Source organism: Psammomys obesus, unplaced genomic scaffold (assembly GCF_907164565.1).
Source record: "Psammomys obesus unplaced genomic scaffold, mPsaObe1.curated_primary_1811, whole genome shotgun sequence".
Taxonomy (NCBI): domain Eukaryota; kingdom Metazoa; phylum Chordata; class Mammalia; order Rodentia; family Muridae; genus Psammomys; species Psammomys obesus.
Window position 1 is genome coordinate 5278866 of NW_026585609.1, and position 16255 is coordinate 5295120.

The following is a 16255-nucleotide window of genomic DNA, read 5'->3' on the forward strand; positions in this document are numbered from 1 at the left end:
ATGATCCTTCTGCTTGCTCCGTGGCTATCTTGGTGGTGCATTTGTTGTAAAAGTGGTATAGGATGCATCAGAGAATGTCTTGTCAGCCCATGAAGAACTGTGTCTTGAAGGGTTGAATATGCAGTAGATTTTGAGAGGGAAAGGGAGTAAATTTGTCAATCTGATGTTTAGGGGTTCTCTACTGCCTCTTGACTCTCCTAACATACCTCCTGGTGCTGAGGCTAACTGCAGCATGAAGAACTGTTCAGATGATTTACACAGTACAGTTAACCAACAGTTCTAGAGCTGTGTTGCCTGGGTTCCCCTCTGATTACTAGGACTACTTTGACATGTTCCTTAAGCTTTTTGGTTTCTTTATTAAAAAAAAAAAGTGGGATGTGAGTTTCTGGTTTCATCTCAGTTGCGGTGACACAACACCCCCAACAGCAAGTGGCTTGGGGTGAAAGAGTTGGCTGTGGTTCATGATTCCAGTTGCAGTTCATCACTGTGGGGAAGTCAAGGCAGGGACTTCTAACAGCTGATCACATCACATCCAGTCAAGAGCAGAGAGAGAGAGATGAATTATGCATGCTTGCTTGTGCTCAGCTCGATTTCTCCACTCTCACACAGCCCAGGACCCCTTGCCTAGGGAATGGTGCTGCGCACAGTGGGCTGGGTTGTCCGACATCATGAACTGTATTAAGATAATCCCCCACAGACGTGTCCCTGGGCCAGCCCCATGGGGACAATCCCTTATTGATACTTTCTTTCCAGGTGATTATAGGCTGACCGTTAAGCTAATAATTAAGCTGACCATCACAGATGTTAATGATACCTACTTGCTATGGTTAGGATGTAAAATGTTGGAACACTTATTCCCCAGACGGTGATGCTTTTGAGGAGATGCTATGGCACCTTTAGGAGGTAGAGTCTTGTGGGTCATGGGAGGAAGGCAGGATGGGCATTATGTTTCATAGCCCCCTTCTGAAAGCTCTCAGGTTTCTGGTAAACTGAAATGTGAGAAAGTGGCTTCCACTTGCTCCTATCACCATGGAGCTTCCAAAACTCGGGCTTTTAACGCTCAACACACTTGGGTTCTTATCTCCAAACTTGCTCACCCTATGTATACTATCCTAAAGGCATTATTCCACTTCAGTTAGCTGCAATAAGAAACAGAATCTTGGATAGGGTCTCCACAAGCAGAGCAACAGAACAAGAAAATTTGAACACAGGGAACTTTGCAGAGACTCATACTCCAACCAAGGACTATTCGTGGAGATGACCTAGAACCCCTGCACAGATGTAGCCCATAGCAGTTCAGTGTCCAAGTGGGTTACATAGTAATGGGAAGAGGGACTGCCTCTGACATAATCTGATTGGCCTGCTCGTTGATCACTTCCCCCTGAGGGGGGAGCAGCCTTACCAGGCCACAGTAGAGGACAATGCAGCCACTTTTGATGAGAACTGATAGACTAAGATCAGAAAGGAGAGGAGAACCTCCCCTATCAGTGGACTTGGGGAGGGGCATGCATGCAGAAAGGGGAGGGAGGGTGGGGTCGGGAGGGGAAGAGGGAGGGGCTTATGGGGGGATACAAAATGAATAAAGTGTAATTAATAAAAAAAAGAAACAGAAACTTATCACACTTGACTACTAGGTGTGTTCAGACAGTTACTGTATCAGGACAATTTTATTTTATCAATATAGATAAGTAAACATGACTATAATGACTTTCATGTATTTTGTGGTCTATTTTCTCACTTCCTTTGTCACAGTTTTGTCTCCTGTTATCAATGTTTGGGAGACAGACCAGTGCAATTAAGAAGAGCACACTTCTGGGCGGTGGTAGTGTACCCTTTAATCTTAACACTCAGGAGGCAGAGGCAGGAAGAACTTTGAGTTAAGGCCATCTTAGTCTACAGGACAGCCAGGATTACACAGAGAAACCTTGTCTCAAAAAACAAAACAAAACAAAAAAACCAACCAAAACAACAACAACAACAACAACAACAAAACAAAAAATCAACAAGAAAAGCAGCACACTCTTTCCTTTTTGCTTAGGAAGTTATTCCGAAGATCAGTCTGACCTTGAACTAACAGAGGTGCCTGCCGAGCACTGAGATTAAAGGTGTACAGCACTACTTACTCCTGCCAAATAGCGCATGTTTTTATCATACAAACTGACCTTGAACCCTGGCTCTATCTCTTACAAGATGTAGAATGTGAGGAAAGGTGCTTAATCTCTGTTTCTCTCTCTCTCTTTAAAGGGGATGCCAATATATACTTGCATGATTGTTAAGAGTGTGTAAGAGATCGCCAAGGCAATGTTCCCTCTCAACATGTAGCTGAGAATCAACCATTGAATTTGAGTACCTTTTCCTCCATTAAACGTGGCCCGTATTATTGTCAATTTTAACTGCATGGTTGGGCGAGGTGCTCCTTTCAATCATAGATGTACAAGGAGGCACAACTCTCCATCCTATCCCCATCGTTTTCTAAACTTCTCTCTGGAGTCATCCCATGTTCTCCCTCAGTTTAGAATGTCTAACTGCTCTTTCCAGAAAAAGTTCAGAAACAGTACCACATCCTCTGGGATTCTGTCTTTTCTTTAGCCTTCGGGGTGTAAGCTGGATAGTGTCATAAATCTCATATAGACGACTCTCTGGGGATCAAAACAGCAAGTATTTGTTCTTAAAGATGTGTGGGTTGGCAAAGGTTACCCACAGGAGGCTGTGTTCACTCAGAGTGCCTCAGTTTCTCTCCGCATGGCTCTTCTTTCCTCTTGCTGAAGCTGAAAATTAGAATGATTTCTTAATTAGCATGACTTAGGTGGTCAGGAAAAGGTTCTCTAGGTAAACTGCCTACTCTAGGCCGTCCACTGTAATATGGCAGGAATTATGTGGGGGAGAAAACCATCATTATCAAGAATAGCTTGAGGAGTTAGGTGTGGAAGTGCACACCCATGATCCCAGCACTCAGGAGATGAGGAGAAAATATCGAGTTCAAGGACAGCTGTTAACCAGCCACTCAGACAGACAGGAAGCTTAAGGGAGTAATGAATGTTCTTGACGTTTGCAGAACTGAAAAACACCTCATGACTAGCCGGCTGGCATTAGATGCATATCACGTGGTTAGGATGATCAGTCTGGAGAGAACTACACCTGCTCATACAAGCAAATCAATCAGCACCCTGGCAACATAAATGGACAAGCATCTTCCATCTTCTTGAGCCAAATTCTCAAAAAAAATTTTTAAATGTATTTATTTTTATTATTATTATTTTACAATTTATTCACTTTTTATTCTAGCTGTAGCCTCCCCTTCTCCTCCCAGTCCCACTCACCCTCCCTATCCCCCCCCATTGTCCTCCCCTAGTACACTGATGGGGAGGACCTCCTCCCCTTCTATCTGATTCTAGCCTGTCAGGTCTCATCAGGGTTGGCTGCATTATCTTCCTCTGTGGTCTAGCAAGGCTGCCCCCCACCAGGGGGCAGTGATCAAAGAGCCAGCCACTGAGTTCACATCAGAGTCAGCCCCTGATCCCCTTACTAGGGAACCAGCTTGGAAACTGAGCAGCCATGGACTACATCTGTGCAGGGGTCTAGGTCCTGTCCATGTCATAGTCCTTGGTTGGTCGGTCTCTGCAGGCCCCTCTGTGCCCAGGATTTTTGGCTCTGTTGATCTCCTTGTGAAGCACTTTTCCCCTCCAGGTCTTTCTATCTCCTCCTTCTTCCATAAGGTTCCTACACTCTGCCCAAAGTTTGGCTATGTGTCTCAGCATCTGCTTTGATACTCTGCTGGGTAGAGTCTTTCAGAGGCCAGCTGTGGAAGGCTCCTTTCCTGTTCTCTGTCTTCTCCTACTTCTGGTGTCTATCATGTTTGCCTTTCTGAATGAAATTTCAGCCCCTTCACTATGGTCCTCTTTGTTGCTTAGCTTCTTTAGGGCTATGGATCTCAGTATGTTTATCCTACATAATATGGCTAATATCCACCGTATAAGTAAGTATATACCATATGTGTCTTTCTGTTTCTGGGTTGAGCCATTTTCATTGTTTCAGCTTTACCTGGGCTCTTGGCTTAACTGTCCCACCATAGGGCAAGCATCCACACGAGGACCAGCAGAATGGCCCAGATACGTTATTCTTCGGACCACAGCAGGAGTGCGAAATCTTGAGCAGAGGCAGACTGGTTTCTTCAGTTTTAGCTCTGGAACTGATGCACCATAACCTCTGTCTTATTTTACTAGAGAGAGTGAGTCATGTGGCCAAATCCAAAGTCAAGGGCTGGGGACGTATGCCTCTCCTGCGTTACAGTGTGTGGATGTCATGCAGTGCAAAGGTACAAGTTGTGTTACAGGAAGACGCAAAGAATTCAGACCAAAATGCAACCACCCCAATTCTAGCCAGAATAGGTAGGACTTCTGGGGTTTTAGACTTTTACCTCTAAAAGAGCAGCAGCAACAAAAAAAAAAAAAAAAAACTTTTTTGAGAATTTTCTTTCTGGGTGGGGCTAGGTCACTTTTCCCGTCTTTCTAAAGTTCCAACAAGAAGTTTGAGTTCACCAAAGTTCTCCCTTGGGGAATCAATGAGTTTATGGGGTTTACTTATAGAACTTGGGTCAGAAGTTACTATAGAAACTCGGGCAACTCCAAATCAGCCATACTGGAACGTCTTTGCCTGACAAGGATGATGGTTTCCCCATGCTACATAGAGGAAGGTCCCTTCCCTTTGCCACACAAAAAGAAATTTGTGGAGTGCTTTTGTCAAAAGAAATTCAAAAATGGCTTCTAAATAATGGTTAATAGAGTTTTTTTCTCTCTAATCACCAAATTATATGCAAATTAGCAATACAACAATCATTCAACAGGTAAGAGAGAAATTTTGCCAAGAGGGAAGTTTGAAAGGATTTGTAAAAAATGCTCCAATAAACACAGCTCAATTAGAAGAAAGATTTTTATTTGTGGGATATGAGAGAATATTCATCATGTTGTTTTAAGGCAGGGGATGGCAATTTTGTAGATTTTAAATAAGGCTGTGATTGTACCTTGCCAAAGTTCATCACCAAAAACCCATTTGTTAGTACTTACCGGCAGTCAGCCACTACACAGGGAGTTGTAAAATGGTCCTTTTCTAATTCTGCCATTCCTTCATCAGATGGTAAATGGAAGATTTGTGCAGAACAAGTTTTCTTTCCTTTGCTCATCCTTGGAGATATCCTTATAGACTGATAGATTCTTTTTCAATCATATGATCATTTAAAAGGGTGTTATAATAGTCTCAAATTGGCCTATGAACCACACTAGACACATTGTCATGGGTCAGAGAATGTTCCTGAGCCAAACAAGGCAATCTGTTTTTCAGCTTACTGTTGGGCTGAAATTTGTCACTTCTCCAAGCATCCTCTAAACCCAAAAGAAGTGGTGTTTAGAAGCCGGGATCTAGGCACTTGTGCCTGTTGTCACTGGAATGTCTTTGCTTGTGCGTATACATTCACTTGTGTATGTAAAATTTTCCTCATTGCTAAAAGCCGCTGCTCTAATACCATTGCCAACAACAGACATTCAGTCTGAAGTTTTATGTCTTAATAAAACTTTCCTCGAGTTATTAGGCAACCAGGAACATGGAATATGGCCTCAAATTGTCACCCAATAGATGACTTGTTAATGAAGGGAAGATGAGCCTTATAAGTTCAACACCTGTCAATCATCTCCAAATCACCGTTTGAAATCAGCATCCCAGTCATGGGAATAGCTTTGTATGACCCTGAAATGATGCACCAGGGAGGTTATCAATAGCACCTTGCCAAAAACAGTTGTCCCTAATCTATTCATGAAGAAAATAAATCAGGCAAGTCTGCCACGTGAAATAACCTATAATGTTGGCTGTGATGTACAATCTTGTCAACTTGGTGGCATTTAAAATCACCATGGAAACAAAGCTCTGGGCAAGTCTGGGAGGGATTTTCCAGATTGAGTTGACAGAGGTGGGAAGACCCACCTTCAATGGGGAGCACCATCCTATGGGCCATGGGTCTTGTGCTGAATAAAAGGGCAAAGGGAGCTGAGCACCAGTGTCCACCAGTCTCTGCTCTCTGACTGTGGATGGCTCAGTCTCTTGTCACTATGGCTACTCCATCATGATGGATGATACCTACATCTATGAGCCAGAACAAGCCTTTCCTTCTGCAAGAGACTTCTTGTCAGGTTGGTGACAGCAATGAGAAAGGGAAGGAATACGTGTCCACCCACATTATTAAAGCATGCCAATGTGGCCAGGTGTTCTGTCATATACCAATAATCCCAGCACTCTGAAGATCGAGGCGGCAGGATTGCAGGTGCAAAGCCAGATTGGACTATATATTGAGATTGTCTCAATGAAGCAAAGTGGAGCAGAGCAGAGCAGAGAAGAAAGAAGTTAATGTCATGCCAAGAGTAAATCAGAGAGGAACTATTCTCGATAGAAATGGACTAAGGGAACAAGATAACCAAACAATATAGGTGATAAAGGACATTTATATATATAGGTAGAAACTGTATATTGATTATAATTATGATATATGTGTATTGGAGGACATCTAGATGGGGAATTGCTATACGTTGGAGGGTTTGTCTGAGACACGAAGCAGACCCGTGCTTTCTGTAGATGTCAGATAATGAAATGAACTGAGAAGTTAGGAAGTAATGGGGTGTGACATTTTTCATTGTTGGGGAATCTACCAGAAATTCCGATAGAGAGAGCTGCAACTGACCTTAAGAGAGGAAAACTCAGGGTGGTGAAGAGGATGGGAGAATGATGCCCAATGGTTTTGATCACTTTAGACTCTTCACTTACACAATTTTGATATTACCATTTCAAAAGGCCAGTTTTAAAACAAAATTGAAAAATGCAAAATTGAAAAATTCAAGTGTGGCAGAGAGGAGCCAACTTGGGATCAGACTGTGAAGGCCTGCACATCCTTGGAGAATCAGGACTAGATCCCAGGGAATCCCCTGGAGACGTTCGTGTAGGATCAGCATACCGCAGCAGTCATAGAAAGCCCCCTTCATAGAAGGACGTCCTTCTCCCCGCCTTTTGCCAGCCCTTCACTTATTCATCTGGACACTGCCGGAGATGCTCAGAGGCTGCAGGGACCCTTGTAGGGTTTACAGCACACACCTCTCAGAGAGCTAGGTCTCAGTTTCTTGCATGCATTGAGGACATAGCCCTTCACCCTTTCAGATGGAAACCTCAGAACTCTTCCAGGGCACCTGGTGTGTAAGTGTGTGCACTAATGAAGTCCAGCTTTCTGCACACAATTTCACCTCTATTCTCTAGGACCTCATCAATGGTATGTTCTCCTGGCCCTCGATGCTTCCTCACAGTCTGTCAGTCTCCCCGTAGGCCTCCTTTCCCCATGTGTGATTTATATTTCCTTTAATTGAGCTTCACGTGAGTCCTCCTGGCTGTCCATAGAGACTGAGTGGGGCCTGGTGATAAGAGCTGAGGGGCCATGTTCCTTTTACAGAGGAGAGAAGCCATCACCACTGATGAAAGCTACTCTTTTTGTTTGTTTGTTCCTTTGTTTTGTTTTGCTTTGAGGCAGGGTTTTTCTGTGTAGCCCTGGCTGTCCTGGACTACCCAGGCTGGCCTTGAACATACAGAGATCCCCGAGTGCTGGGATTACAGAGAGCTACTCCTGACATGAGATGACTTACCAAAGAGGGTTTGAGAAGGAGATGGTGTCTGCTTGGAGGATGGTGCCAGCTGCTGCTTTGAGAGTAAAGATCCATTTGGAGGAGATGAATATCTCATGGAAAAAACATCTTGGTGTCACTGATACTGCCCACAGAGAAAATCCTGAAATAAAGTCGAGAAGGGAACTGAGTGCAGAGAGTGAAGGGAGCTGGGGAGGAGGGAGGAGTCTAGTCCATCTCCATTTTATTTCATTGTTTGCATCATTATCTGACAGCTTCAGCTAAGATGTTTCACAGTGCCTTCAGATAGTGATGACATCTTTCATCTATAATGTTGGTGACAGGAAAAAAGACAGGCCACATATCCCAGGAAGTTAGAATAATCTGATAGTAAATAGCTTCTCTGTGTAATTGTGACAGTGAGGTTGTTTTTGTATTTTGATCACACACACACACGCACACACACACAGAGATATTTAGAGAGATGAAAAATCAAGATTCTAAGGAATTTCTTCAAACAAACAAACAAACAAGGGGTAGGGGAAATGGCTCGGCAGATGAAAGCGCTGTCTACTCTTTCTGAAGACCTGGGTTGATTCCCAGCACCCAGATGGCAGCTCACAACTATCTGAAACTCCAGTTTCAGGGGAACCACGCCCCCTTCTGGCCTTCTCGGAAACTGCACCCACACAGGGTATATATGCTTACCAGATAAAACACCCATACACATGAAAAAAATTTCAAAAATGTCTAGTTGAACCAGATATAGTGTTGCATCTTTGCTGTGTTAAGGGGGAAAATCAACAGTAAACAAAACAATAAAACAACCCAAACTAGTGAGGCAATGCCAACTCCAGCTGTTCTGACTACAGGTTGTTTCCATTCTGAGGTTTTTTGTTTGCTTGTTTTTTGTTTTTGTTTTTTTCTGCAGGAGGTGAGCTAGTGCATAAAGGCTACCTTGTGCAAATCCCCCCTTCTGAGGTCCCCAGGACCTTTCCTGTGACATTGCATTTTCCTCCTTTCTGGACTTGATTCTCCTCTCTTGGTCTTGTTCATTCCCTCACCTCTGCTCTCTTGTATAAGTTTGCAGAGAAGAGGGAACATTCAAGGAGCAAGAGGTCACAACAAGGCTCACAAAAGGTTCCATTTAAGGCTGTGGGAAGTGAGTAATCATCATGGTTACTGGACAAGCAAGCTTTCAGACAAGGGTGAGAGCTGTCTAACTGTCCTTCTGAAAAATTTGCCTGGGTTGAATAGTTAATACCATTATGAAAAGAACAAAACAGAGATTCTTCGAAAAGAGTAACAACAAGAAGGCAGGAGCTCAGTTACGCTCCTGAGAGGTATTAAAACCGAATGCTCTGCTGGGTTCCTGTGCTCTCCCGGAGCAAGCACAGGAAGATGGGTCAGATTTACCACAAGAACTTCCTATGCGTGTCGGCAAACTGTGCCTTTAACAAATTCCATTTTTAAAGATTAAAAAAAAAATGTTGTTCAAGTGTTTTCCTCAGAAACAAGAAGCCCGCTGTTTATTAGGTTAAGGGGCAAAGGTAGGGCTGACTTTGAAGTGAATGATAGCTTCAGAACCAAGGACTGTTTAAGACTATGGAGAGGCCCTAATACTGTGAGAGCTCCTTCCTTTCTTCCTTCCCTCCTTCCTTCCTGTGTGTGTGTGTGTGTGTGTGTGTGTGTGTGTGGTTTTCACAGAGGTTAACTTCCAGTTTTGTTCCTCAGGAGCCATCTGCCTTCTCTCTCCTTCTCTCTTTCTCTCTCTCACTGGGACCTGAGGCTTGCCAGTTAAACTAAGATGGGTGGCCAATGTATCTCTAGGGCTCTACCCGTGTTCCTCCAACTCAGCACTGAGAGCGCAAGCATGCCCCACAATGGCTATGCCTGGGTTGTGAAAGTACCTGCTTTAGGTTTATTTCCTTATGGGATTTATTTAGTGTTTGTATGCATGAGCCCGCTTGAGCATGCGTGTACCATGTGTGTGCAGCACCCACACAAGCCAGAAGAGGGCCTCAGATTACCTGGAACTGGAGTTACAGGTGTTTTTGAGCCACCGTGTGGGTGCCAGAAACAGAACCCAGGTCCTTTGTAGGAGGAGGAAGAGCCCTTGACCACTGAGCCATCTCTTCATTCCCCAAATCATCTACTTTAAACATGCTCGACACGTTAGAATTTAGCATAAGGACCGCCCCTGCAGTGTTTCCCTCTTGAAAGGGGGTCAGACATTTGGAAATGGCCTCAGCAACACTAAGTTTCCACACATATTTACAGGCTCGGAGGAGAAGTCCAAATGAAGTGCTGACAAGGTTCTGTGAGAGAATTTAAGGCTTGATTCAATTTGGAAAGATGCTTTGGGACGTTTTTTTTTTTTAATTAAATTTTCATTTTTTTTATATTAATTGCAGTTTAAAAATATAGAACGTTTCATGAATTTGCGTGTCATCCTTGCTCAGGGCCCATGCTAGGCTTCTCTGTATCGTTCCAATTTTAGTGAGCACACTTTGGGACATTTTAATAATAAAAAAAAAAAGTTAGGACTCAAAGACAGTTGCTTGGGTTGCACTGAAAGAGTTCCTCTTCCCACTAGCTCTATTTACTGATCAAAGAACCAAGAGAAAACTCACATGGAAATTAGTGAAATTGAAAATAAAAGAGCTGAAGCCAAACACTGACATCAGCAGAAATGAGGAGCCACTGCAACCCTCCTCCAACATGGATCACATAGAACTCTAGCTCCTTAAGAAGAAAAGAGACCTTTCAATAGAAATAATGAGCAGGCTCCAGCAGTATCTGATAATCTAATTAATGAGGGGGAGTGACTCATGCGGGCACCCAGGAAAAAATGTTTCACTTCTCTCTCATCTGAGACAAAACACTGAAGCCGGCGATGGTCATGTAACACCTATATAACCCATTAGAAACTAGCAAGTGTCATCAGTTCTAGGATAATTTAAGGTTAGTTCAGGAAAATAGAAATTCTTATAACAGTACAGCCATAGGAAAATGAACTTGGAAGATTTTTCTCAAGCTTGACAATTCCCGAAGAAAGCATATCTCATGTCTAGCAATAAGAAAGCCATTGTTCTGAATTATTTCAAAAGTGAAAAACAGCTGCCAACTGGCCACGCTGAAGAAGGGAGTGGATCTTTTTGTCCTTTGATTACTTTCACGTTACTTTAAAACATTATGTAAAGAGAAGCTGAAAGATATGTATTTTAACACGAAAGCAAGTATAGCAGAAGTGCCAGGCAGTTCTTTCACAGGAATTGTTATTTAAATTTTTTGTTTCATAACATTTATGAATATTAAAGAATTTTAAATTGTTGTGATTTGTTTCCACCTTTTAAGTATTCACTTTCACGCCATCAGAAATATCTTTCACTTAGGTGGGCATTCTAAACTCTATAAACTCCAGGCCCACCCTTCGTTCCTAGTGTTTGATCTGAAAGGCACCGCCACACCTCTATGGTTGTGTACATATATACCGCCCTGCGAGGTGTGGGCTTTATGTCTGCCCGTTGAGTTAGTGACGAGCGTTTGTAGCATCTCTCAGACCCTCTCTCTGAGTCCAGCCAACTGGCAGAATACTTTCAACTATATCCTTAGCAGCCTGAGGCAAGAGCTTTTCCTCAATAAACAATGCTGCGGAGTGCAGCCTGCCATCTCGTCTCGTTTGGATACTGCCTTCTGTGCCGTCTGACCAGGAGCAAGCAAATGTCTTCTCTGCAAAACAGAGAAATGGCATTACAAATTCGCCAGTCCGGGTGGTCCCCATGGTAGGCCTTTTGAGAAGATGGTGGATTTTTTTGTGAGAAGCCCAACTATGGGTGAGAGAAGCCTGGCTGGGTGGTTTGTCATTCCAGTGCTTCAGGAGGCCAAGGTAAGGAGATCTTAAGCTCAAGGCTTTCCTGGGCTACCTGTGGAGTTCAAGGGTGGCCTGGGTGATATGGTGAGTCTGGCTCAAAGTAAAAAGTAGAAACGAGGCTTGGGATATGGCTCAGTGATGGGAGCGTTTGCTAAGCATGTGCAGGGCCCTGTGTCCAACTCACTTCCCAAAGAGAAGGAAGGAAACAAAAGTGGGTGCCAAGAAGTCTAAGTCAGAGGGAAACCCTTGGTGAATGAACACCTCGGAGAGAGGATAGCACTTTTCACTTAGCTTTGTGGTTCCTAGGATGGGATAGTCCTATCCTCAGGAAAACTAAGCAGGAAAGTGACCTCCCCCAAACCCCTAAGGATCACCAAGCCCACACAACCATGAACATGGAGAGCTGGAAATGTTTCAAAGTACAGCGTGCTCATGTAAGAAATTCTCAGAGAGATTAATTTTATAAAAGGAACTGAGGAACTAGTTGGGAAGACTGGAAACGTACCAAGGAATACAATTCCCAATCGAGTCTCATGAAATTGCCTTTTTATTATAGGTCAATAATGGTTACTTCATGCGATTGAGAGTTTCATGATTGAATTGTCGATAGTACTGTATGGCTCAACACAAATGGCTACGGGGCCTTTTTTTTTTTTTTTTCTGGCTGGGCAGTTCTTCACCCAGCTTGGCATTATTGACATGCTACACACTGGGATCATACATGCAAGAGTTATCTCTCAGTCACTGTGCTGCCCAGTGGAGTCAACTGCGCTCTGCATTTCCACACGGAACAGCTAGGCTCATGGAGTAAGATGGCCTGATGCCACCTCTCATTCTCAGATCCCTGAAATCGGCCCAGAAGTCAGCTCAGGCCTGGATGACGCAAAAGGACGCTCAGAAGAAGCAGACCTGAAGATAGAGCCCAAAGGGAGAGGGTGGGCCATAGCAGGGGCAGAGAGGATGTGTGTCCCACTCACACAAGTGGACCGGCTGAAATGAAAGGGTTGGGTTTGGGCAGGAAAATAAAATAGAGTGTACGCAAGTTTTAGAAAAGAGGATTGAAAGGGAAAGATAGTCAATGAGATGAAAAGTGAAAGAATGGGAAATTTAGAAAAGTAGGGTAACAATCCACACACAAGTGCCTAAGTGGGTGTGTATGTCATTCTGAAGGAAATGACCATTTCTGGGAGACCCAGGGCCGAGTGCTTCCGGAAGGGTTCACTGTGCCCTGGCTCTGGGCATCGAGACCTTTGTTCCAGCCTCTAGACGTGAACACTCAGGTGGGCTGGGTGGGCTGTTGTGTGCCCACAGTGGAGCAATCTCCACATCCCACAGCTTCCCAACCCGGTAGAGGATCAGCCCCACGTGGTCCTAGGAAGAAATCCAAACCTTCACAGGGAGATGCGCGGTTTTGCTGGCAAACACACGGTGTTTGTGTTTTCATTCGTGTGTCTTGACAACATTAGATTCCAAGACTAAGCCTGACGAAGTCCAGGGAACAGGCAGGCATCGCCGTGAGAACCATCCCTAGATGCTCCGAGGGCTGCCTGGTCTGGAGGCCAGCGCACATTTACACACAGACCGGAGGTCCGGCTGCCCCTCGCACAGGGCTGTTCCCTGTGTGTTCCGGTCACATCCTCCCAGGGCTGTGAGTGAGAAGCCCGTGGTCTCACTGCTGTAAAAGTTCACCACCACTGTGATATGCTGGATCGTTGAAGAGGCAATGGGTGCGCATAACAAGGATGTATCTACAAGGATATGAATATTGAAAAACAGATAATACTGCAAGTGGTCACAAGGACTTTCAAAACATAAAGCAACTTAGAGGGAGAGAAATGGACGCGATTTTCCTTTCTAGAGAAGGCTGGGTTTGTCAGTGCTGTAAAACCATTTCGGATGGGAAACCATCGTGTGTCTATCATCTTTTCTCAGGATCCTTAAATAACGTAATCCACTTAAAAAATAACCTCAAAGTCCCTAGCATCCAGACACACACACACACACACACACACACACACACACACACACACACACACACAGAGAGAGAGAGAGAGAGAGAGAGAGCGCTGCACAATTCAGCTTTTAATTACATTTACCTGGTTCCCTATTGTTTTACCATCAGCTTCCTGCGTTGAAGACAGATCTTAAGCTCCCTGAAGGCAAGCATCTTCAAGTTGCGCTTTGCGCCCAAAACGCAGGTACCCAGCAAAGTGCAAAGGTTGCTGAGTGGAACCAGGGTGGGGGTTCAATGTCAGCTCAGCCTCTGAGCTGCTTTGCGCGACGGTTCAGGGGGCCACTGCCTGGCTCCCCTCACCCCTAAGCCGCCCCACCTCGGTGCTATTTCTCTCTGCGGCCAGGAGGAGGCGCCGCGGCCTCGGGTTAAGCTTTTCCCACCCCCTTGCTACCCTACTCCCCCCCCACCCCCCAGCTCATGACGTGAGGAGCAGCCTCAGCCAAGAGTCTTAGCAGTAGGAGTGAGGGGGTGATGGAGGGGGTTCGGTTCGGGGATGGGGAGGGGTGGGACGTGGAGAGCAAGAGAACGCGCGTGCACACACACCCTGCCTCTTGGGTTTCTCCTCCTGAGCCTGAGTGTGAGAGGTAGGGTGTGTGTGTGTATGTGTGTGTGTGTGTGTTGTGTGCACGCGCGAGCGCGCGCCTGTGTGGCACGTTCCTGGGTGTGAGACCCAAATCAAGACCAGGACCTTTGATGTCCCCGCCCTCCCCGCGTCGCCGGTGATTAACACCCATTTTTCTTACTCTCCCCCTCCTCCCCTGCTCTTCCTCCCCTGCCGCCAAGCGCTCGGCTTGCCCCCGCCCGCTTCCCCTCCCCCGGCTCCTATCATCACCAACTGGAATCTGGGCTCTCCTGCCTCTCCACCCCCCCTCCCCTTTTTGAGAAAGGAAGGTCCTCCCCCACCCCCTCTCCAGCACCACTTCCTTGGGCTCCTTCACCTCTAGGAAATCTCGGGGCTTGGCTCTATGGAGAAGCGCTCCACGGGTCAGGCTGCCTCTCCATCCCCGGCAGCCAGCGGTGCCGGCGTCCGAATCCGTTCCCTTCTCTGCAAAGAGTCCTAGTGAACTTCCCAGCCCGGGGAGACCGATCCAGCCGTCCTGCTTTGCAGAGAAGGAAAGCCCAAAAACCCTCGACACCCGCCGCCCCTCTTCGGAGGCTGTCACCGCCGAGGCGCTCGGAACCGGTACGTAAAGGCTCGCTTTGGAGTCTCAATTTTGAGGGTTTGGGCGAACGAGGCAGATAAAGGCTCGAAGCCTTGGCACCGTTAACCAACCTAGTGATGGGCACAGCTTTCCAATCCAGCAGCACCGGGCATTTGCTATTTTGGATGGGGCTTTTTTTTTTTTTTAATTTTTTTTTTTAACAAAAGGATATTTGCGGGGGAGGGGGAGGGGAGTAGGGCTGCCTTTGATCTTTGGAGGGGGGTAATTCCTTCTAGCGGAAAGGCTGGGCAGCGGTGCCCGCGGCGGGAGCCCCGCGCTGCGACCCTCCAGGCCAATTCTGTGGCTGCAGGTGCAGCCCTGGTGCGCTGCACATCAGCGCGGCGGCGGCGGCGGCGGCGGCGGCGTGAGTGTGCGCGGGGGTGAGTGTGAGTGCGCGCGGGGGCGCGTGCGCGTCGGGGGCGTGTGTGTGTGTGCGCGCGCGTGTCAGTGTGCCCCTTCCAAGAAATGCCCAGTGTGCGGCCGGGGCACAATCAGAACCCATTGAGCCCAAGGTGGGAGGAGGCTCTGCTGATGCGGGAGGAGGAGGAGGAGGAGATGAGCAGAGCGAGCCAGACATGTCAGCAGCATTGCAGATGGGGCTGGGGGCCGCACTCGCTGGCGAGTTAAGTGGGGGATGCTGTGCGTGTGTGTGTGTGCGCGCGCGCGGGTGTGCGAGTGTGAACGGCTGTGTGGAGCCTCCTCTCCCTGCCTTCCTCCTGGCTTCCCGCTTCCCCTTTCCCTCTTCCCCATTCAGGTTGGCTTTTCCCACCTCTCATCTCTGCCTGTCCCAGGAATGGTATCGGCAGACCTTTTCTGAATTATTTATAGATTGGTGCCAGCTGTTTTCAATTCCTCTCGTGTGCACTCCGTGGGAAATGCAGGGTTTCCTCCCCCGTTTTCTTATACCGACTTGATATCTAGACCTCTATTTCCAGGATGCATTTTGCTAACCCTCCGGGGGACAGTCGAATCAAACCCTGACCTCCTCTTTTTTTTTTCCCCCCCTTAGGAAGGGGACGCTTTGGGAATGACCATGCTCCACGGAGGGACGGAGCCAGCCCCCAGCTTCTCCACACAGAGACTCCTCTACTAAAGCTCCAAAAAATTAAAAAGAAAAAAAAAAAAAGCCAATCCGTAATTGCCGAAGACTCCTTAAATACATACATTCGGGCCAGTAATCTCACATGCACATGGATAATGACTGTGGATTCTGCATTGTGAGGCGCTCTCCACACCCCGAGATCCCCCTCTGCTTTACATTTTTGTCTTTGAATTTACATCTCTTCAAGACACAAGATTAGAACCAAATTTGCGCTACACTGGATTTTAAATTTTCTTCCGTTCCTTTATCCTCCGTCTTTCTTACGTGGATATGCAAGCGAGAAGAGGACCCTGGAGATTCCCAACATGCTCGCTCCCTTAATCTGTCCGCCTAGGGGTTTGGCTTCTACAAACCAAGGTAGGGCTCCTTCGATTTGATTCTTTTCTCCTCACCTGGGGTAGGGGTTCCTTGTTT

The 16255-nt window shown here is 46.3% G+C and overlaps 1 protein-coding gene and 1 non-coding gene across 6 annotated transcripts in view; one reads left to right on the plus strand and one right to left on the minus strand.

Moving 5' to 3' along the window:
• Positions 1 to 10066: 10066 nt before the first annotated feature.
• On the minus strand, positions 10067 to 10171 carry LOC129680401 (U6 spliceosomal RNA). Its single transcript, XR_008720681.1, has one exon. It is a non-coding gene; the product is annotated as a U6 spliceosomal RNA (small nuclear RNA).
• A 3865-nt stretch (positions 10172 to 14036) lies between these two features.
• Positions 14037 to 16255, plus strand: part of Grin2b (glutamate ionotropic receptor NMDA type subunit 2B) — a 434130-nt gene continuing 431911 nt past the window's right edge. The window contains exons 1-3 of one of the 5 annotated variants that reach the window (XM_055610677.1): positions 14037 to 14121; positions 14482 to 14720; positions 15749 to 16198. The gene's annotated coding sequence lies outside the window, so the exon portion shown is untranslated. Of the gene's footprint in view, positions 14122 to 14481; positions 14721 to 15079; positions 15120 to 15183; positions 15252 to 15276; positions 15317 to 15417; positions 15494 to 15748; positions 16199 to 16255 lie in introns of those variants that run through there. The other 4 variants (XM_055610692.1, XM_055610686.1, XM_055610709.1 and 1 more) reach the window with 4 other exon arrangements.